The 23,428-nt window shown below is 43.4% G+C and overlaps 1 pseudogene; it reads right to left on the bottom strand.

The window, feature by feature from the left end:
- Window positions 1-8,142: 8,142 nt before the first annotated feature.
- LOC135566819 (uncharacterized) lies at window positions 8,143-22,525 on the bottom strand (annotated as a pseudogene).
- Between the last annotated feature and the right edge of the window lie 903 nt (window positions 22,526-23,428).

The following is a 23,428-nucleotide window of genomic DNA, read 5'->3' as shown; positions in this document are numbered from 1 at the left end:
GCTCCAGCATAATACCAGAGATACTGTTCACTCCAGTCTCTGAAGTGTATAATAATAATCAGCTCCAGCATAATACCAGAGATACTGTTCACTCCAGTCTCTTAAGTGTAATAATCAGCTCCATAATACCAGAGATACTGTTCACTCCAGTCTCTAAGTGTATAATAATAATAATAATCAGCTCCAGCATAATACCAGAGATACTGTTCACTCCAGTCTCTTAAGTGTATAATAATAATCAGCTCCAGCATAATACCAGAGATACTGTTCACTCCAGTCTCTTAAGTGTATAATAATAATCAGCTCCAGCATAATACCAGAGATACTGTTCACTCCAGTCTCTTAATAGTGTATAATAATAATCAGCTCCAGCATAATACCAGAGATACTGTTCACTCCAGTCTCTTAAGTGTATAATAATAATCAGCTCCAGCATAATACCAGAGATACTGTTCACTCCAGTCTCTTAAGGTTATAATAATAATCAGCTCCAGCATAATACCAGAGATACTGTTCACTCCAGTCTCTTAAGTGTATAATAATAATCAGCTCCAGCATAATACCAATCAGAGATAATACTGAGATACACTCCAGTCTCTTAAGTGTATAATAATAATCAGCTCCAGCATAATACCAGAGATACTGTTCACTCCAGTCTCTTATAATAATAATCAGCTCCAGTATACCATACTGTTCATCAGCTCCAGCATAATACCAGAGATACTGTTCACTCCAGTCTCTTAAGTGTATAATAATAATCAGCTCCAGCATAATACCAGAGATACTGTTCACTCCAGTCTCTTAAGTGTATAATAATAATCAGCACCAGCATAATACCAGAGATACTGTTCACTCCAGTCTCTTAAGTGTATAATAATAATCAGCTCCAGCATAATACCAGAGATACTGTTCACTCCAGTCTCTTAAGTGTATAATAATAATCAGCTCCAGCATAATACCAGAGATACTGTTCACTCCAGTCTCTTAAGTGTATAATAATAATCAGCTCCAGCATAATACTAGAGATACTGTTCACTCCAGTCTCTTAATGTATAATAATAATCAGCTCCAGCATAATACCAGAGATACTGTTCTCTACAGCTCCAGTAATACTCTGTTCACTCCAGTCTCTAAGTGTATAATAATAATCAGCTCCAGCATAATACCAGAGATACTGTTCACCCAGTCTCTTAAGTGTATAATAATAATCAGCTCCAGCATAATACCAGAGATACTGTTCACCCAGTCTCTTAAGTGTATAATAATAATCAGCTCCAGCATAATACCAGAGATACTGTTCACTCCAGTCTCTTATGTATAATAATAATCAGCTCCAGCATAATACCAGAGATACTGTTCACTCCAGTCTCTTAAGTGTATAATAATAATCAGCCCCAGCATAATACCAGAGATACTGTTCACTCCAGTCTCTGAAGTGTATAATAATAATCAGCTCCAGCATAATACCAGAGATACTGTTCACTCCAGTCTCTTAAGTGTATAATAATAATCAGCTCCAGCATAATACCAGATACTGTTCACTCCAGTCTCTAAAGTAATAATAATCAGCTCCAGCATAATACCAGAGATACTGTTCACTCCAGTCTCTGAAGTGTATAATAATAATCAGCTCAGCATAATACCAGAGATACTGTTCACTCCAGTCTGAGTGTATAATAATAATCAGCTCCAGCATAATACCAGAGATACTGTTCACTCCAGTCTCTTAAGTGTATAATAATAATCAGCTCCAGCATAATACCAGAGATACTGTTCACTCCAGTCTCTTAAGTGTATAATAATAATCAGCTCCAGCATAATACCAGAGATACTGTTCACTCCAGTCTCTTAAGTGTATAATAATAATCAGCTCCAGCATAATACCAGAGATACTGTTCACTCCAGTCTCTTAATAGTGTATAATAATAATCAGCTCCAGCATAATACCAGAGATACTGTTCACTCCAGTCTCTTAAGTGTATAATAATAATCAGCTCCAGCATAATACCAGAGATACTGTTCACTCCAGTCTCTTAAGTGTATAATAATAATCAGCTCCAGCATAATACCAGAGATACTGTTCACTCCAGTCTCTTAAGTGTATAATAATAATAATAATCAGCTCCAGCATAATACCAGAGATACTGTTCACTCCAGTCTCTTAAGTGTATAATAATAATCAGCTCCAGCATAATACCAGAGATACTGTTCACTCCAGTCTCTTAAGTGTATAATAATAATCAGCCCCAGCATAATACTAGAGATACTGTTCACTCCAGTCTCTTAAGGTTATAATAATAATCAGCTCCAGCATAATACCAGAGATACTGTTCACTCCAGTCTCTTAAGTGTATAATAATAATCAGCCCCAGCATAATACTAGAGATACTGTTCACTCCAGTCTCTTAAGGTTATAATAATAATCAGCTCCAGCATAATACCAGAGATACTGTTCACTCCAGTCTCTTAAGTGTATAATAATAATCAGCTCCAGCATAATACCAGAGATACTGTTCACTCCAGTCTCTTAAGTGTATAATAATAATAATAATCAGCTCCAGCATAATACCAGAGATACTGTTCACTCCAGTCTCTTAAGTGTATAATAATAATCAGCTCCAGCATAATACCAGAGATACTGTTCACTCCAGTCTCTTAAGTGTATAATAATAATAATAATCAGCTCCAGCATAATACCAGAGATACTGTTCACTCCAGTCTCTTAAGTGTATAATAATAATCAGCTCCAGCATAATACCAGAGATACTGTTCACTCCAGTCTCTTAAGTGTATAATAATAATCAGCCCCAGCATAATACTAGAGATCCAGTCTCTTAAGTGTATAATAATAATCAGCACTCCAGTCTCTTAAGGTTATAATAATAATCAGCTCCAGCATAATACCAGAGATACTGTTCACTCCAGTCTCTTAAGTGTATAATAATAATCAGCTCCAGCATAATACCAGAGATGCTGTTCACTCCAGTCTCTTAATAGTGTGTCTATAGAAAGGCTGTGGACGTATAAACACTTCCAGCTGAGAAGGTCAACAGTGTATTTTAGTCTCGCCGCATACACATGTACAACCACACACACACACACACACACACACACACACAGTCACGCCTTGGTCATTGTATTTTGTGTTTTGTTATATGTTTGGGTAGGCCAGGGTGTGACATGGGTTTATATGTTGTTGTCGTATTGGGGTTTGTATTATTTGGGATCGCGGCTGATTAGGGGTGTGGTATAGGATTGGCTGCCTGAGGCGATTCCCAATCAGTCAGGTGATTCTTGTTGTCTTGGATTGGGAACCGTATTTAGGCAGCCTTAGTTTCGCTTTGTATTCGTGGGTGATTGTCCCTGTCTCTGTGTATTCACCAGATAGGCTGTATAGTGTCACGTTCCGTTTGTTGTTTTGTATTGTATAGTTATTTCATGTATCACGTTTTTCTTCATTAAAGTCATGAGTAACCAACACGCTGCATTTCGGTCCGATTCTCTTTCCACAAACGAAGAACGCCGTCACACACACACACACACACACACACACACACACACACACACACACACACACACACACACACACACACACAGACACAGACACAGACACAGACACAGAGACAGACAGACAGACAGACAGACAGACAGACAGACAGACAGACAGACAGCAGAAACAAGTCTCTGGGAATTTGTTTGACATAAACATTCTCCTGACATCATAATGGCTGACAACGGCAGACAGACAGGGAGATTTAACTGTAGGCTTCAACCATAGTTGCCAGTCCCCAGCAGGACTGTTTCTGTGATTGTCATCTTTGGCATGGCTTTGACAAAGAAGTTGGCTGAACAAGAAACAGATCTGGCTACCAGGCTGGGGCCCTATATGAGTACTTAAAAATCTATCCATCCTTTAAGTAATCCCTGATGTCTACCAGCAATTTTTCTACACTACCATACATGAAGGAAGGCAGGAAGGATGGATGCACTGGCATGTATTCAGGATGAAAGACACCTAGAATGTGTGTTTGGGGTTGACAGGGAGGGAATGGAAACATGATAAAAGAACTGCGTCACAAAGCCCCAGCAGGCTTTGCATCTCCGTGTTCACTGACCATAAAGAAAAGCACGCTTTCGGTGACGTTCCTCATCCTCACAATATAAAAAACAATGTCCCTTCTCACTGTTCAAAGACGTCCACACACATACACATCAGGATTCTCTTTGTGAGTTTATTTTCTCTTTCTCTGCTGTTTTTCTTTTATTTGGGGAGAAGGGGGGGAGAAGGGGAGGAGGGGGAGAAGGGGAGAAGAAAGAGAATGGAGTAGAGGAGAAAGTGATGGAAGAGGGTGTTCGCTCGTGCAGGGAAAGAGAGAGGGGGAGGAAAAAGAGAAAGATATAGGTTTTACGGCCGAGGGGAGGAAGGGAGGGGAGACCACGTGGAAGAACCATCCTGTCACAACCTTCCCATTAGCATGCATAGGTATGGGCTTAATATACTGGTCTTGCCAGTTTACATTGATCATCTCAAATTAAAGCATTCAATCAACCCAATTGTATACAAGTGTATTTACCTCAGGGTTCTGTGCCACACAGTTCCAACTGACTACATCATTTTTTTTTAAATGTCTGTTTGCCTCAAATCCACCTTTGGTCAATTTGTCAGATTTTTTAAGCAATGTTTTCTGGCAGTGATTCTTCCAACTATAAAACAGACAACTACATGGACAGACAGACTCAGACAGACAGAGACACAAATATACAGAACAGGTACAAAGAGAGAAAGCAAGGGGTAGAAAGACAAGAAGACTGCCTGCAGACAAGTTACGTATTGAAAGATGGCAGTAGAATCATACATAATAAGAAATCAACTGGAAATCAATCAGTCAATCAATCAACAAAGACAATCAATAAACAGGAACATCAAGGAAATACATTTGGCTTCTTGTTATTAGTTTATTCAATTATTAAGTTCTTAATTATCCAAAAATCAATAAAATATCTTTGTTGAAGTAGTATCATTCTCTGGGTCCATGTTGGTGCTTTCAATGAAGCAGAACAATCTCTCTGGGGTCAAAGGTCTATCACTACAGAACGTCCCAAGGACAACACACAGAACAATACTGCTTCAAAAAAGACTTACCTACAATAAATAATAAACTATGTACAGGCTGTCATGTTATTCCTCCCCAAATAATCATTAAATAAATAAATGAATAAGAGTGGTTGGGTAAAGACATCCTGTAGGTTGTAGCTCTCAGAGCAAGTCTGAGACAGACAGGTGAGGGCTAATGCATAACACAAACTGAAGAACACCACAGGTTGCAGCTCACCAGAACCATCTGTTAGAAGTAGGGGCGCTGAGTCTATCCTGGTCAGGTCACGTGGTCAGGATAGACTCCTAGCCTTGGTTAGTTCTAACACCAATATGCATCCTGTCTTGCAGACACGTCATACGTGTCATGACAGCTGATGGACACTTATGACTAGTAGCCTAAAGGAAGTTGTGTGGTTGAGGTTGCGTTGTCATTGCCTGGGTGATCATGGCAGCTGTGACATGAATCTTCATGACTGGTTATGACTATATAAATGACATCATTGTGTGTTTCATGATGGACAGCTCCAGGGAAGAGGTGAGTAACCATAACCCTAACCCTTGTCTTGGAGGGATGCAGTCAGTGTGTGCAGGGTTTTGTTCCAGCCCAGCTTTAACACAACTGATTACAATTAATTGTGGCCACAATGAAGCCCTCCAGAAGTTTCCACCACTGGCCTAGGGTATTATTATCACTGTCTGTTTGTCTGATCAGAGAGAGCCCAACCAACAGGAAACTGCTCTACATCAACCACACATATTCTGTCTTATACTGGAGGGGGTGTCAATCATTCAGTAGAAAAATAAACATTGTCCCAACATTGCATAAATAATCAATCAATAAGTTCATGAATTCAAGTCAATAAACCTTTTTTTCTATCTTAAAAGTTTTTTTTTTTCACACAATCATCAGAGTGAAAGGAGGTTGTTCTCCGTCACATAATAATAATATGAATAATAATAATAATAATATTCATAATGATATGAATAAGAATACTAATAATAATAATAACTGCTATTGATGTTGTTTTTTTATTAGTGACACATGCACAGATATTCCAGACCAGTATCTCCAAAATTCCACTATTCTATCATGTCTCTGAACTTCACTACCATTCCTCCATTGGGATACACACTTTCCTCTTCAGGAAATACACACGCTAACTCAAACGTCACACTCGACAGGCAGAGTTCTGCTCCATCGCTGTAGTCACCATGAGCAGGAAGATACCGGGTTCTGTTCGGTTCTAGTGTTTGGTTCTACTATTCAGTTCTATTCCCTGATTGACTTCAATGTTCTCCTTAAACCTAGTCAAAGTAGGTCCTTTGCATTATTCTATAACAGTATTCCGATATCCAATATTTCCACTATCCTTTTCCTTTTACTTGTGTGGTGATAGAAACAAATCTAAACGCAATACGCTTAATTTGGGAGCTCAGGAAGATTCCCAAAGGAAAGAGCTGGGACTGAGACGTGTAGAAAACTAAAGAAACTGTTGCAGTGGGGACTGTGAGAGATGGTTGATATCCTCTCTCATTAGTATTTACATCTATATGACAGTAGTGGCCACAAACCGTTTAAGAGACCTGTGTTTGGCTCCTCACTAATTAGTTACAATTTTGAAGATGTGTTTTTTCCCTTCTAAGAATCAGCACCCAATTCAAACAGCTCTAACCTACACCTTTCAGAGAAACATTTTCTCCTCATCTTTTCTCCACAAAGAAAAGCTTGGTATTGTCCCCAAGAGCTGACATCAAAACAACAATCACATCAAGCACATCTCAATCTAAATCCTCTTTCTGTTGGTACCAAAACTCTCCAGAGCACTCCCTCTTCCTCCAGCCATCTCTAGTTTGGAACCTGGAACAACAGCTCAGAATCCATCTCGTCTAGTGGTTCTGTTTTGGTTCTTAGTGATGCTAAGAGCTCTTTCTGAACAGTAATCAAGGACATTGACGTGTGACAGAGTCCAAAGGCAGCCTCTGATCTGTTGGATGGCATCAGTGCAAAGGGATTCACTACTACAGCTCTGTCTCTTCACCATTCACTCCATGACAAGGACCTGTCAGTCATGATGCACAGTCAAGCAGACTACAAGGAGCTCCATGCCCTGAGTCTTCTCTGGCCCAGCACCAGCCGTGTCCTAGGTTCAGTGCAAAGTCTATACAGTTCACTATAGGACAGGTACTCCATAGTATTCTGAAGAAACATACGGAAAGACAGAGTAGGAAGCACACTATCTTACTGTATAGTACATTCCTTTAACTGTGCAGTGCTGTGTGTGTGGCCGACAGGCCTGCAGCCTTTATGTGCCTTGGACATCTGGAGACACAGCAACATAGTAACATTGTTTTCTTTCTAACTGTGTTAGGAGGGTTCAAGTAGATTTCACTGCAGTCGTTAGGTTGCAGAGAGCCAATTTGGATTTAAATCATTTTTGGGGATAATTGAATAGGTGTAATTTTTAGGGGGTTATGATGAACACAATCTACTAAAGTTGCTCTGTATTCGTGCAGTTAGTTCTATAAGTGTTGTGGATGCTAGATGTGAATGACATAAGAGGAGAGGGTATAACGTGTGAGTGTTTCTGTTCTTCAAGTTATGGGGTTGATATTATTCTATATGATGTGTTGAGTGTAAGCTGTAAACAGAGTAGTTCTCCAATGGAGAGATAGTGTTGTAAAAACAGTGATTTTGATATATATTATTTTATCATTCACTTATACATAGATTTTTGTTTGTCATGATTGTTTTCTTTGTTAGAAAATCATTGTTTTCATGATAACGTTTTATTACTATAGATTTAATGATCATTATCATATTTGACGCTGGACTGGATAAAGTCGTTTGTTTAAAAGCATGCATGTTACAATTCCCTCCTCCTCCATTTCCTCTTCCTGATACAAATGTCTCAATCTCAGCTGCTCCTCTTCTTTTTATCATCCCCTCATACCTCCTTTTTCTCGCTCAGTCTTTTTCCCTCCCTCTATTCATCCCTCCCTCCTCCTTCTCTCTGGGAATGTAAGGCTTCCAAAAAGTTGTCCGTTGGACCAGCTGTTGTCACTGCGTGACTCTGTTTCCAAATCTTCCTCCTCTGCTCTTCAGTGGTCACAAGAGTTTATATCCCATCAAAAATGTGTTTGATACCTGAAAAGGAACAGATTTATTGATAAATATTTAATTATTAGGCTCAGTCATTCCTGACGCCGAGGGTCAGTCTGTCACGTTTCTCAGGACGATCTGTCAATCAGTTGGTTGCCATGGCAGCAACAGTGAACCCCTGCTTCTCTTCCTTCTCCTCCAGCATCTGGATGGCTCCACAGCTGACATCAGAGGCCTTCCGCTCTGTGATTTGCTGTGCTGGTGGTTGCCCCGGACTACTGCGCCCCGGACTACGTTGCCCAGGACTACTGCCCCCGGAGGTGATGGCTTCATCTCTCTGTGTTAGAGTGGCAGACTCCGGCTCCATGCAGAGTGTCACCTCCTCGTCCTGTTCAGGGGACAGAGAAGGGGCTTGGTCAGATAGAAATGTTTAGAATATAACAGATACCACATGATTCTCTGACCGCGGAGAGGAGAAAGCAAGGGTTTATTCATGAGTTCAGATGGAAATGTCTCCTGTTGTACAGTACCAGTCAAAAGTTGACATACCTACTCATTCAAGGGTTTTTTTTACTTTTCACTATTTTCTACATTGTAGAATAATAGTGAAGATATTAAAACTACGAAATAACATATGGAATCATGTAGTATGACAGCTTTGCATACTCTTGGCATTCTCTCAACCAGCTTCACCTGGAATGCTTTTCGAACTGACTTGAAGGAGCTGCTACGTATGCTGAGTACTTGTTGGCTGCTTTTCCTTCACTCTGCTGTCCAACTCATCCTAAACCATCTCAACTGGGTTGAGGTCTGGTGATTGTGGAGGTCAGGTCATCTGATAAAGTACTCCATCCCTCTCCTTGGTTAAATAGCATTTACACAACCTGTAGGTGTGTTGGGTCATTGTCCTGTTGAAAAACAAATGATAATCCCACTAACGCAAACCAGATGGGGTGGTGTATCGCTGCAGAATGCTGTGGTAGCCATGCTGGTTAAGTGTGCCTTGAATTACAAGTAAATCACTGACAGTGTCACAGCAAAGCACACCATCACACCTCCTCCATGCTTCATGGTGGGAACCACACATGCAGAGATCATCCGTTCAACGACTCTGATTCTCACAAAGACACAGCGGTTGGAACCAAAAAATCTCAAATTTGGACTCATCAGACCAAAGGATAGATTTCCACCGGTCTAATTTCCATTGCTCATGTTTCTTGGCCCAAGTAAGTCTCTTCTTATTATTGCTGTCCTTTACTAGTGTTTCTACTGAAGGCCTGATTCATGCAGTCTACTCTGATCAGTTGTTGGTGAGATGTGTCTGTTACTTGAACTCTGTGAAGCATTTATTTGGGCTGCAATTTCTGATGCTGGTAACTCTAATGACCTTATCCTCTGCAGCAGAGGTAACGCTGGGTCTTCCTTTCCTGTGGCGGTCCTCATGAGAGCCAGATTCATCATAGCACTTGTTGGTTTTTATGACTGCAATTGAAGAAACTTTCAAAGATCTTGAAATTTTACGGATTGACTGACCTTCATATCTTAAAGGAAATATGGACGGTTGTTTCTTTTTGCTTATTTGAGCTGTTCTTGCCATAATATTTTTTTAATTTTTTTAATTTGACCTTTATTTAACTAGGCAAGTCAGTTAAGAACAAATTCTTATTTTCAATGACGGCCTAGGAACAATGGGTTAACTGCCTGTTCAGGGGCAGAACGACAGATTAGTACCTTGTCAGCTCAGGGGTTTGAACTTGCAAACTTCCAGTTACTAGTCCAACGCTCTAACCACTAAGCTACCCTGCCGCCTCGGCAGGACTTGGTCATTTACCAAATAGGGCTATCTTCTGTATACCCACCCTACCTTGTCACAACACAACTGGCTCAAACGCATTAAGAAGGAAAGAATTCCCACAAATTAACTTTCAACAAGGCACACCTGTTAATTGAAATGCATTCCAGGTGACTTCCTCATGAAGCTGATTGAGAGAATGACAAGAGTGTGCAAAGCTGTCATCAAGGCAAAGGGTGGCTACGTTGAAGAATCTGAAATATAAAATATATTTTGATTTGTTCAACACTTTTTGGTAACTACATGATTCCATATGTGTTATTTCATAATTTTGATGCTCTCACTATTATTCTACAATGTAGAAAATAGTTTTTTTTTTATAAAGCATCAAGGATGTACCTATCTGCACTGATATGACCTCAGCGCCCATTTAAAAAAAGAATCTCTGGATTAAATGCATAGAAATATAATGAATAGAATGTATCAATCATTGTTTTGAATGAGGACTCCCGTTCTATTCATTTTATTTCTATGCATTTAATCCTATCCGATAGACGAAATCCAGATAGATAACTTTTGAAAAACTGGGCCATGATGACCCTGTGACCTGATATGACCTCACCTTCAGTTCATCTTCCTCCTCCTGCTGCTCCAGCAGATGGGAATGGTCTGTCCCCGCCCCCTCATCCCCAGACGGAACATTCAAAGCCGCCTCCACCACCGCTGCCACGCCTATGTTGTACCCTCCGATATCCGCTTGATAGGACTCTGTCTGACCCGCCCCCCACAGGTCCACCAATGGGGCGTGGGTAGCAGGGGCCAGGCTGTGGATGGTGCTGTTGGGCGTGGCTTGCAACGAGTGGTTGGCGCTGTGCAGCCTTTGCTCCAGAGACTGTTGAGAGAAGGACGAGACAATGAGGAGACTTAGGTAGGTAGAGGTTCCCCTTCACCACTGATACAGGATCAGATATTTGTTTATCCCCCTAATGGTAAAGAATCTGGAAATATGATCCTAAATCTGTGGATAAGGGATGTTTCTTCCTTTAAGCGTAATGTTGGATTGAAAGGGACAGGGTAATTTTGTTGTCTAAGAATGTATTGATCAGTATTCTTGTCTCGTTCAAAATACCCCAGAGAAAAAAGAGAAAAACCCACGTCAGCCACCAGACTACGCCATGAATGAATATGGTCTATCCATGGAAATAGATTGTTATTACTTCCTCTCATATTAGACTGTTGATTTTCCCTCACCTGTTGTTGCTGATACAGGAGCTGCTGTTGCTGGTAGTGCTGTATCTGTTGTAGCTGCTGCAGCTGCTGGAGCTGACTCTGCTGCTGTAGGTTGAACTGCTGCTGCTGCTGCTGCTGCAACGCGTTCCCATCATACCCATCACAGGAAGTCCCGCCCTGCTGCATCACATAGGAGCCAGCAGCGGGAGGCCACTCCGGAGGGCTCGTTGCTGATTGGCTCCCAGGCGTCAGAGGAGGAGAGGCAGTAGAGGCCCTGGGCGACATAGGTGTTGGGCCACATGTCCGCAGAGGAGTGGTGCAATATCTGGTCTGAGAGGATGAAAGGAATGAGAAAATAGAAGCGGGATAAGTGGTAGATTGTCCTTGACGGATGCACTACATTGGACCTCATGGACATCAAACGGCAAATAAATCTACAATGCTGACATCAGCCTTTTCCCGAAAGAGGAAACCTGAAGAGGAATCGTGTGATATCCCTGGGGACACCCCAACCCTCTCATACCCAAATATATCCTTGAGAAATGACTTTACTTGAACAATCCCCAGACAGACACCAAGTGTAGCTACACCGAGTAGTCCAATACATCAGCATTATGACTCTGTATAGCCATTGGGGAGTCTGTCTGCGCTGCATTAAATGACATATAATTCAGCCAATAGCACGGCAGATATGAATAAGGGAAAGTCATGGTAGTTTTTGCCATCTCATATTCCAATCTGGTTTTGTTACGGATGAACAAAGGCGACTAATATCCCCCACTGACTGATAACAACATTAAAACTTTTGAAGTATGGTAGCCATTTTGTGCGAAGGAGGAAAATAAATGGAAGAATATATGTGTTGCCAATGCTGTTATGTACAAAAAAGGCTGCCAAACACAAAGGATGAGGTAAATCACACTTATTCACAGAAATGTCTTTAGGACATTGGCCAAACAAGTTTCTGATAGAGGAATGGTGTATATAAACTCAGCAAAAAAAGAAACATAAATTTTTCAGGACCCTGTCTTTCAAAGATAATTAGTAAAAATCCAAATAACTTCACAGATCTTCATTGTAAAGGGTTTAAACACTGTTTCCCATGCTTGTTTAATGAACCATGAACAATTAATGAACATGCACCTGTGGAACGTGATCGTTAAGACACTAACAGCTTACATACGGTATGCAGGGTCACAGTTATCGTCACAGTTAATGACCAACTTAGGACAGTAAAGAGGCCTTTCTACTGACTCTGAAAAACACCAAAAGAAAGATGCCCAGGGTCCGTGCTCATCTGCGTGAACGTGCCTTAGACATGCTGCAAAGAGGCTTAAGGACTGCAGATGTGGCCAAAATAAATTGCAATGTCCGTACTGAGATGCCTAAGACAGCACTACAGGGAAACAGGATGGACAGCTAATCATCCTCGCAGTGGCAGACCACGTGTAACAACACCTGGACAGGATCGGTACATCCAAACATCACACCTGAGAGACAGTTACAGGATGGAAACAACAACTGCCAGAGTTACACCAGGAATGCACAATCCCTCCATCAGTGCTCAGACTGTCTGCAATAGGCTGAGTGAGGCTGGACTGAGGGCTTGTAGGCATCACTGGCCACAACGTCACCTATGGGTCAAACCCACCGTCGCTGGACCAGACAAAAAGTGCTCTTCACTGACGAGTCGAGGTTTTGTCTCACCAGGGGTGATGTCGGATTCACACTTATTGTTGAAGGAATGAGTATTACACCGAGGCCTGTACTCTGGAGCTGGACCGATTTGGAGGTGGAGGGTCCGTCATGGTCTGGGGCGGTGTGTCACAGCATCATCAGACTGAGCTTGTTGTCATTGCAGGCAATCTAAACTGTGCATTACAGACATCCTCCTCCCTCATGTGGTACCCTTCCTGCAGGCTCATCCTGACATGACCCTCCAGCATGACAATGCCACCAGCCATACTGCTCGTTCTGTGAGTGATTTCCTGCAAGACAAGAATGTCAGTGTTCTGCCATGACCAGCCAAGAGCCCGGATCTGGCCTGGTTTAGATCTTATATGTCAGAAAGATATCAGTTTGTCTCTGTGTATGGTTTGTCCTCTGACAAATCAACTGTAAATTCGGTGTTCCTCAAGGTTTTTTAGGACCACTTTTGTTTTCACTATATATTTTACCTCTTGGGGATGTCATTCGAAAACATAGTGTTAACTTTCACTGCTATGCGGATGACACACAGCTGTACATTTCAATGAAACATAGTGAAGCCCCAAAATTGCCCTCGCTAGAAGCCTGTGTTTCAGACATAAGGAAGTGGATAGCTGCAAACGTTCTACTTTTAAACTCGGACAAAACAAAGATGCTTGTTCTAGGTCCCAAGAAACAAAGAGATCTTCTGTTGAATCTGACAATTAATCTTAATGGTTGTACAGTCGTCTCAAATAAAACTGTGAAGGACCTCGGCGTTACTCTGGACCCTGATCTCTCTTTTGAAGAACATATCAAGACCATTTTGAGGACAGCTTTTTTCCATCTACGTAACATTGCAAAAATCAGAAACTTTCTGTCCAAAAATGATGCAGAAAAATTAATCCATGCTTTTTTTACTTCTACGTTAGACTACTGCAATGCTCTATTTTCCGGCTACCCGGATAAAGCACTAAATAAACTTCAGTTAGTGCTAAATACGGCTGCTAGAATCCTGACTAGAACCAAAAAAATTGATCATATTACTCCAGTGCTAGCCTCTCTACACTGGCTTCCTGTCAAAGCAAGGGCTGATTTCAAGGTTTTACTGCTAACCTACAAAGCATTACATGGGCTTGCTCCTACCTATCTCTGATTTGGTCCTGCCGTACATACCTACACGTCGCTACGGTCACAAGACGCAGGCCTCCTAATTGTCCCTAGAATTTCTAAGCAAACAGCTGGAGGCAGGGCTTTCTCCTATAGAGCTCAATTTTTATGGAACGGTCTGCCTACCCATGTCAGAGACGAAACTCGGTCTCAACCTTTAAGTCTTTACTGAAGACTCATCTCTTCAGTGGGTCATATGATTGAGTGTAGTCTGGCCCAGGAGTGGGAAGGTGAACGGAAAGGCTCTGGAGCAACGAACCGCCCTTGCTGTCTCTGCCTGGCGGTTCCCCTCTTTCCACTGGGATTCTCTGCCTCTAACCCTATTACAGGGCTGAGTCACTGGCTTACTGGGGCTCTCTCATGCCGTCCCTGGAGGGGGTGCGTCACCTGAGTGGGTTGATTCACTGTTGTGGTCATCCTGTCTGGGTGGCGCCCCACTCCCTGGGTTGTGCCGTGGCGGAGATCTTTGTGGGCTATACTCAGCCTTGTCTCAGGATGGTAAGTTGGTGGTTGAAGATATCCCTCTAGTGGTGTGGGGCTGTGCTTTGGCAAAGTGGGTGGGGTTATATCCTTCCTGTTTGGCCCTGTCCGAGTGTCCTCGGATGGGGGCCACAGTGTCTCCTGACCCTCCTGTCTCAGCCTCCAGTATTTATGCTGCAGTAGTTATGTGTCGGGGGGCTGGGGTCAGTTTGTTATATCTGGAGTACTTCACCTGTCGTATTCGGTGTCCCGTGTGAATCTAAGTGTGCATTCTCTAATTCTCTCTTTCTTTCTCTCTCTCGGAGGACCTGAGCCCTAGGACCATGCCCCAGGACTACCTGACATGATGACTCCTTGCTGTCCCCAGTCCACCTGGCCATGCTGCTGTTCCAGTTTCAACTGACTGAGCCCTAGGACCATGCCCCAGGACTACCTGACATGATGACTCCTTGCTGTCCCCAGTCCACCTGGCCATGCTGCTGCTCCAGTTTCAACTGTTCTGCCTGCGGCTGGAATCCTGACCTGTTCACCGGACGTGCTACCTGTCCCAGACCTATTATTTTGACCATGCTGGTCATTTATGAACATTTGAACATCTTGGCCATGTTCTGTTATAATCTCCACTCCATCTCCATTGCTTGCTGTTTGGGGTTTTAGGCTGGGTTTCTGTACAGCACTTTGAGATATCAGCTGATGTACGAAGGGCTATATAAATACATTTGATTTGATTTGATTGATCTCAATCCCCTTGAGCACGTCTGGGACCTGTTGGATTGGAGGGTGAGGGCTAAGGCCATTCCCCCAGAAATGTCTGGGAACTTGCAGATGCCTTGGTGGAAGAGAGGTAACATCTCACAACAAGAACTGACAAATCTGATGCAGTCCATGAGGAGGAGATGCACTGCAATACTTAATGCAGCTGGTGGCCACCCCAGATACTCACTGTTACTTTTTGATTTTGACCCCCCTTTGTTCAGGGACACATTATTCCATTTCTGTTAGTCACATGCCTGTGAAACATGTTCAGGTTATGTGTTGGTTGTTGAATTTGTTCATACAAATACACACGTTAAGTTTGCTGAAAATAAACGCAGTTGGGACAGTGAGAGGACGTTTCTTTTTTGCTGAGTTTACATAATCTGACAAAAGAGCCTCATGGTGTGCTGAGTTGATATGGCGGTGCTAAGAGTTAGCAAGCATCATGCCGGCAACCTCACATGACATCACTTTAATGATGACTCAAAACTGTCAAAAAAACATCCAGAGACAGCCTTTTAATAAGAACATTCATGGTTATTTTACTTCAGGTAATATAATTACATTAAATAACTGGCCTGAAGTTGTAATTCAACCAATGATCATCACACAGCCTCAAGGCCATTTGTTATCTCTCAATAACAAACCACAGGGAGAAAACCACATTATGATTTCAACATGTCTCCATGTCTGAACGCCTCTTTGCATGAGAAGAAATACAGGAGCACTGTAACGGACAGCACAGCAATGTGGAATAATAATGACCAAGTGGACTATTTATACAGTTGAAATCCCTTGCATTCCCCCAGGCTGTGTTTGCGAATCTGAAATTAGCACAGAGTTAAACCTCCAGGCTGAGATGGAATAAGATGCCTTCATACTGAGCAAAATGGCGCATAATGTAGCCCACACACTACACTCCAGCTTTGCCTGATCTCAAGCCTGTGCATAAACGTGTTTGTCCACATTTGTCAGACAAAGTTCCGCAGTGCAGGTTCCTATCTAGCTCCTTAAACTATCCCTTAAACTTGGTTGCCCTAGTTGATTGGTGCTACTGAAGTTTGTCAAGCATATTTACAGTCCCTTTACCTCGGCTGATACATGCTGGTTTAGAGGCCATATTTATAGTCCTTTACCTCAACTGACATGGTTGTTTAGAGGCTATATTTATAGTCCCTTACCTCGACTGACATGCTCGTTTAGAGGCCATATTTATAGTCCTTTACCTCAACTGACATATGGTTGTTTAGAGGCCATATTTATAGTCCTTTACCTCAACTGACATATGGTTGTTTAGAGGCCATATTTATAGTCCCTTTACCTCAACTGACATATGGTTGTTTAGAGGCCATATTTATAGTCCTTTACCTCAACTGACATATGGTTGTTTAGAGGCCATATTTGTAGTCCCTTATCTCGGCTGATACATGCTGGTTTAGAGGCCATATTTGTAGTCCCTTATATCGGCTGATACATGCTGGTTTAGAGGCCATATTTGTAGTCCCTTATCTCGGCTGATACATGCTGGTTTAGAGGCCATATTTGTAGTCCCTTATATCGGCTGATACATGCTGGTTTAGAGGCCATATTTGTAGTCCCTTACCTCGGCTGGTGATACTCTCCTGGTTAACCTCGCTGAGGTGGGCCACACTGCCCTGGTTGGACCCTGACCTCAGGCTCTCTCCATCCATGGAGGTCCAGGCCATGAGCGTTGCCTGGGAGATGGCAAACTGCTGCAGGATACCTGGAGTGCAGAGGGTAAGTCAGGGTCATTGTAACGGCCCAGTTGGCTGCTGCCTTCCCTCAGCGCCTTTTATGATTTAATATCTATGGCTAATTTAAATAAAGATGTAATATGTAGTCTATTTAATATCTATGGTTATGCTTTGCCTAGGCCAATATTGCTATATTTGGCTGGTGTTATGCCATGCTGATTAGTTGACCTATAACCAGTCTGCTTATGATCTGGGGTTCAACACATGAGAACCCTTTTTCCCAAAGGCTTAATTTTGTGAGGGTTTCCTCTGAACACCACCCTGGGGGGTATAAATCAGCATCAACCACTCCTATTGCTTCTGTCTCCTCTCACAGTGACAAATTCCCCTCCCCCTCTGACCTGCGGCAAAGCAGCCTCTTTCTCCCCGTCACTGAGGTCGCTGTAGGCGTCGCTCTCCAACCGTCTCTCCATCTCCTGCTCTGCTGTGGACTTGCGTGACGGAGACACCCCAGGCCCACCACAGACATGTCCCAGTTCTGCCACTCGATCATGTGTGCCATCCGGCCTTGGGCCATGGATGGTAGGCTTGGTCACCTTGTCCTTCATGGAGCGATTCACACCTGGGGAGGGAGGGGGAAGTGAAGAGGATGTAGGGATTGATGCGGGTATTGGGGAGGGTTAGAAGGGTGACAGTGGATTAAGGGAGGGTTGGAGGGATATTAAGGGGTTTAGAGAAGGGGTGAATGTGGAGTTTGGGGGAGTTAGGAGACAGGCATCAGGTTGGAGAGAGAGGGGGGAAGGAAACAGATGAGATATTATGTTATTATTCCACATTTATGTCTGTCTGATCCTGTCAGTATTTAGCTGGTGCTGATAAGGGCCTCTGGATGAGTGGTTAAATGAGCGCTTAATGAACATGCTTTAGATTCATGGCTAAATGAATAGGGAGGAGATGCTTATAATGTAGATGAGATGCGCGTGGAACCGAGGAGGATGATGGGGGACAGGGAGGAGCAAATGGATACGTCTGCTCTGGGAGAGGTGCATCATGGGACAGAGGTTAATTGGGGTGAGATGGCCAGAGGGGTGTCAGTAATGAGAGGTTGGCTTGTTGACACGATAGCTTTCACACACCTCTGCTAAGCTGCCTGCGCTGGCTAAGCAGAAACCCCACTCCCCCTGCCGTGTCTGTTAAGACATCCTCAGCTGATGCATACAGTGCACTGCGGAAGACACTCTACTTTAGAAATCATGTTCCGCCATGACGGTCTGTATTCTGTCTGCTGGTTACATTATGGCTTTGCTCAGTAATTAATGTGTCCAAGTCAATATATGATGAGTTAGCAGTTCACTACATTCCAATACACTTCACTGCACATTACAACTGCACCACACTGCGCAGTGCACAATGCACATTACACAGTTATACACACTGTAACACACAGACACAAACTCAGACTACACTCAGAGACAGTAGACACATCACACAGACACTAGAGTAGTTCAACGCTGCTTAACAACCACTTAACAGACAAACAACTACACCTCCCACTCACCTCTTGTTAACTCAACAAGCCACATAACAATGTATTGTGGGTAGTGTATTTTTTTATAGGGTTGTCGTTGGGTTTAAGTGCTATTCCACCAATGACTGGGGGGTCAGCCATTGACGAGTATTATCATTATGGTGAGAGGAAGTGAATCAGGGAACCCACTCTGGGGCCATGTTGGCTCAGCGCCTGTCCAGGCGGGAGCTGACATGGGGTCAGTTTTACAGTTACAGGACAGACACACCCTGACACACCTGTCAGTGAGGACTTAGCCAGAGCACCGATCCCATAGTTATTGGGGTTGTTCCTCTTCAGACGAGGCAGGATGGACGTGGTGTCTTCCATAGACAGCTAGAGGAGCGAGGAAGAAGATGACAGAGAGATGGAGGAAGAGATGTGTGCCAGAGAAGCACACAGAGTTCAGAGGGTAGGCGAGAGGAGAAGTTAGGTAGATATTAGGTTAATACAGCGTCAAAAAAAGAAACAATGTCATCATTTGACAACAAAAAAATTCCCAAGGTCGTTGTTAGAACAACTTCCTGCTTGACAGTGCTGAAGTGCATTATGGGAAGTGTTGCGAGAGTTAACGATACGGTATAGAGAGAGTTAGATGGGAGGGGAGTGAGGGGACGAAGTAGTAGGTTACCTAAGGTGAGTTAAATCAAATAAATCAAAACAAATAGAGAAACATAAGATAGAGAAATAAAGGTAGATGAAGGAATGATGTCACAACACTTACATTGATTCCTTCCATGAAAAAGTCTGAACATCCATGCTGAAGGAGAAAAATAGGGAGAGAGGGATGGGGAAAGAAGGAGGGGAGAGAGGAAGAGAGTGGGAACAAGAGAGAAGGAGAGAAAGACGTACACATGCATGGAAGAAATGGGAGGAGACAAAGAGGAGGACGAGGAGTAGTGATAGTGACAGGGGTAGAGTAGTATAACCAACATGCAGAAATAGAAAGAAGGATAGGAGAGGGAAAGAGGGGAGAAGAATGCCGAGAGACACATATAGGGTTTTAGAGGAGAAGAGTCAAAGACCAGAAAGAGAGAGAGAGACAATGACCAGAAAGACAGAGGAGAGGAGTCAAAGACCAGAAAGATGAGGAGGAGAGACAATGACCAGAAAGACAGAGGAGGAGAGACAAAGACCAGAAAGACAGAGGAGGAGACAAAGACTCCAGAAAGACAGAGGAGGAGACAATGACCAGAAAGACAGAGGAGGAGAGACAATGACCAGAAAGACAGAGGAGGAGAGACAATGACCAGAAAGACAGAGGAGGAGAGACAATGACCAGAAAGACAGAGGAGGAGAGACAAAGACCAGAAAGACAGAGGAGAGGAGACAAAGACCAGAAAGACAGAAGAGAGAGACAAAGACCAGAAAGACAGAGGAGGAGAGGAGACAAAGACCAGAAAGACAGAGGAGGAGAGGAGACAAAGACCAGAAAGATGGAGGGAGGAGAGGAGACAAAGACCAGAAAGATGGAGGAGGAGAGGGAGACAAAGACCAGAAAGACAGAGGAGGAGAGACAAAGACCAGAAAAGACAGAGGAGGAGAGGAGACAAAGACCAGAAAGACAGAGGAGAGGAGACAAAGACCAGAAAGACAGAGGAGGAGAGGGAGACAAAGACCAGAAAGACAGAGGAGGAGAGACAAAGACCAGAAAGACAGAGGAGGAGAGGGAGACAAAGACCAGAAAGACAGAGGAGGAGAGGAGACAAAAAGACCAGAAAGACAGAGGAGGAGAGACAAAGACCAGAAAGACAGAGGAGGAGAAGAGTCAAAGACCAGAAAGATAAGAGGAGGAGAAGAGTCAAAGACCAGAAAGACAGAGGAGAAGAGTCAAAGACCAGAAAGATGGAGGAGGAGAGGAGACAAAGACCAGAAAGACAGAGGAGGAGAGGAGACAAAGACCAGAAAGACAGAGGAGGAGAGGAGACAAAGACCAGAAAGACAGAGGAGGAGAGGAGACAAAGACCAGAAAAAGACAGAGAGGAGGAGAGGGAGACAAAGACCAGAAAGACAGAGGAGGAGAGGAGACAAAGACCAGAAAGACAGAGGAGGAGAGACAAAGACCAGAAAGACAGAGGAGGAGAGGAGACAAAGACCAGAAAGACAGAGAGAGGAGAGGAGACAAAGACTAGAAAAGACAGAGGAGGAGAGGAGACAAAGACCAGAAAGACAGAGGAGGAGAGACAAAGACCAGAAAGACAGAGGAGGAGAGGAGGAGACAAAGACCAGAAAGACAGAGGAGGAGAGGAGACAAAGACCAGAAAGACAGAGGAGGAGAGACAAAGACCAGAGAGAGAGGAGGAGAAGAGTCAAAGACCAGAAAGACAGAGAGGAGAAGAGTCAAAGACCAGAAAGATGGAGGAGGAGAGATTCAAGGTCCAGAGCGACAGAGAGAAGGGGAGGGGTTGAAAGGCTGATCAGTTCCATAGTACAGCAGAGTGAATATGTTATGACTGAATGATTCTCTCTCTCCTCTCATTTCCTCCTCTGGTTACTACGCTGCCACACCAAGCACTGAGCCAAAACACACATCCAAGCCAGTGGGGGGCTGATCCAGAAGTGTCTGTGTGCAAGCGTGTAGGCTGTGTGAAATGTGTGTGAATGTGTGTGTGTGTGATGTGTGTGCAAGCGTGTAGGCGTGTGTGTGAATGTGCGTGTGTGGAATGCGTGCACATGTGTTTATGTGTGCGCGTGTGTGTGTGTGCAATCTATGTGTGTGTGGGGGGCGTGTGTGTGTGTGCGTGCTTGTGTTATAACTGATGTAAGCTGGCTGATGGTAGCGGTGTCAGTGTCCTCTCTGGTGAGATCTGTGTCTGCAGAGACAGACTGGTGAGATCTGTGTCTGCAGAGACAGACAGACAGACAGACAGACAGACAGACAGACAGACAGACAGACAGACAGACAGACAAGCAAGACAGATGTATACAGACAGACAGACAGACAGACAGACAGACAGACAGACAGAGACACATAGACAGGGCTGAGGAGCAGGCTAACAGAAGGGGGATGGTGACAGTCTAGATAAGCACCAGCGTCTGTCACACCACCTCTGAGTCCTGTATCAGCTGAATTGTTCCTGACAAATACAAGAGCCGGGGCCTTAGAACCAGCAGATTACGGGTGCCATGTCCCCTTACAGATGTGTTCAGTCTCCAGAAAACCTAGCTCTCATGTTCTCTCTCTATTGTTACACTGTCTGTCTGTCTGTCTGTCTGTCTGTCTGTCTGTCTGTCTGTCTGTCTGTCTGTCTGTCTGTCTGTCTGTCTGTCTGTCTGTGTCTCTTTCCTCCTCTCTTTGATTACATTTTTGAAGGGCAAGCTTGTCAAGAGAAACACATGATCAATCCACAGTACAGTACATTCGGTTTCAATTTAAATGGTCCTCTTTCTCCCTGCCAGAAAATCATCCAAGAAGTGCTGAAGATCATTTTAGTAACAGTATCTCAAAAAGGAAGGAGAGGAGAGAGGACTTGAAAGGAGAAGTGGAGTGGAAAGGATCTGAGAGGAGAGTAGTGAGGATCGAGTGAGAGGAGGAGAGGGGGTGATGCTCCTACTGTTCTACAGTGAGCTAGAAAATGAGGTGACAGAGAAGCAGCAGACGTCATAGCAACAGCAACGAGCCAACCAGAGGTTGGTTCTCCTTCCAGCTACAGCCTTCACTTTAGTGTAGAGAGAAGTTAGCAAACCAACAGCAACATGTGCGCTAGCTAGTTACCTTACAAGATGCAGTAGCACTCATGGCTTCAGTAGTAGAGAGTTAAAGTTGATGTTGGTCACCATCTTGGATCAAGATCCCCATTTGAAGTGAGAACCCCACTGCTGGAGCCATTGGGTGTAACAGGGTGGCTGAGCTGTGTGAATTAAGAGTGATAGTTAAAGTCCTGAATGGCAGCTTACCTGTCCCCATCCTTTACTGGCACTCCATCTGCCGCTAAACAGAGAGGGAGGGAGGGAGGGAGGGAGGTAGAGAGAGAGAGATAGAGAGAGAGAGAGAATAAAAATGAGGAGAGAGAGAAAGAGAGAGAACAAGAAGAAGAGAAGAGAGATACGTTGCTTGAATTTGGATTTGGCAATGTAAATACAAGTTCCGGCCACACTGCCACAGAGAGAGAGGGAGAAGCATGGTCAGGGGGGATAAAGGTGTGACTTTGGCTGTAACACTAAACAGTCATAAAACAGTAGGCTAATCATTACTGTCTAACTGTGTTAGAGAGAAGAGCATCACTTCACTGACTGACCACAGGACACTGCTACTCAACATACACCTCAAGAATAGAATCACAGTTGACAAGTTTACATACACTTAGGTTGGAGTCATTAAAACTTGTTTTTCAACCACTCCACAAATTTCTTGTTAACAAACTATAGTTTTGGCAAGTTGGTTAGGACATCTACTTTGTGCATGACACAAGTCATTTTTCCAAAAATTGTTTACAGACAGATTATTTCACTTATAATTCACTGTATCACAATTCCAGTGGGTCAGAAGGTTACAAACACTAAGTTGACTGTGCCTTTAAACAGCTTGGAAAATTCCAGGAAATTATTTCATGGCATTAGAAGCTTCTGATAGGCTAATTGACATAATTTGAGTCAATTGGAGGTGTACCTGTGGATGTATTTCAAGGCCAACCTTCAAACTCAGTGCCTCTTTGCTTGACATCATGGGAAAGTCTGGTTCTGTCACGTGGGACTAGGTGGGTGCAGGAATCAGACGCAGAGAGTAACTGAGTTGAAGTGCTTTACTATTGCACACCAAAATAATAAGCCCAACAAAATACAGGGCGCAGGACACTATACAAGACAACCCAAAAACCACAGGGTGTCTAGTAAA

Source organism: Oncorhynchus nerka, unplaced genomic scaffold, assembly GCF_034236695.1.
Source record: "Oncorhynchus nerka isolate Pitt River unplaced genomic scaffold, Oner_Uvic_2.0 unplaced_scaffold_3240, whole genome shotgun sequence".
NCBI classification, from domain to species: domain Eukaryota; kingdom Metazoa; phylum Chordata; class Actinopteri; order Salmoniformes; family Salmonidae; genus Oncorhynchus; species Oncorhynchus nerka.
This window is presented reverse-complemented; position numbering and strand designations above follow the sequence as displayed.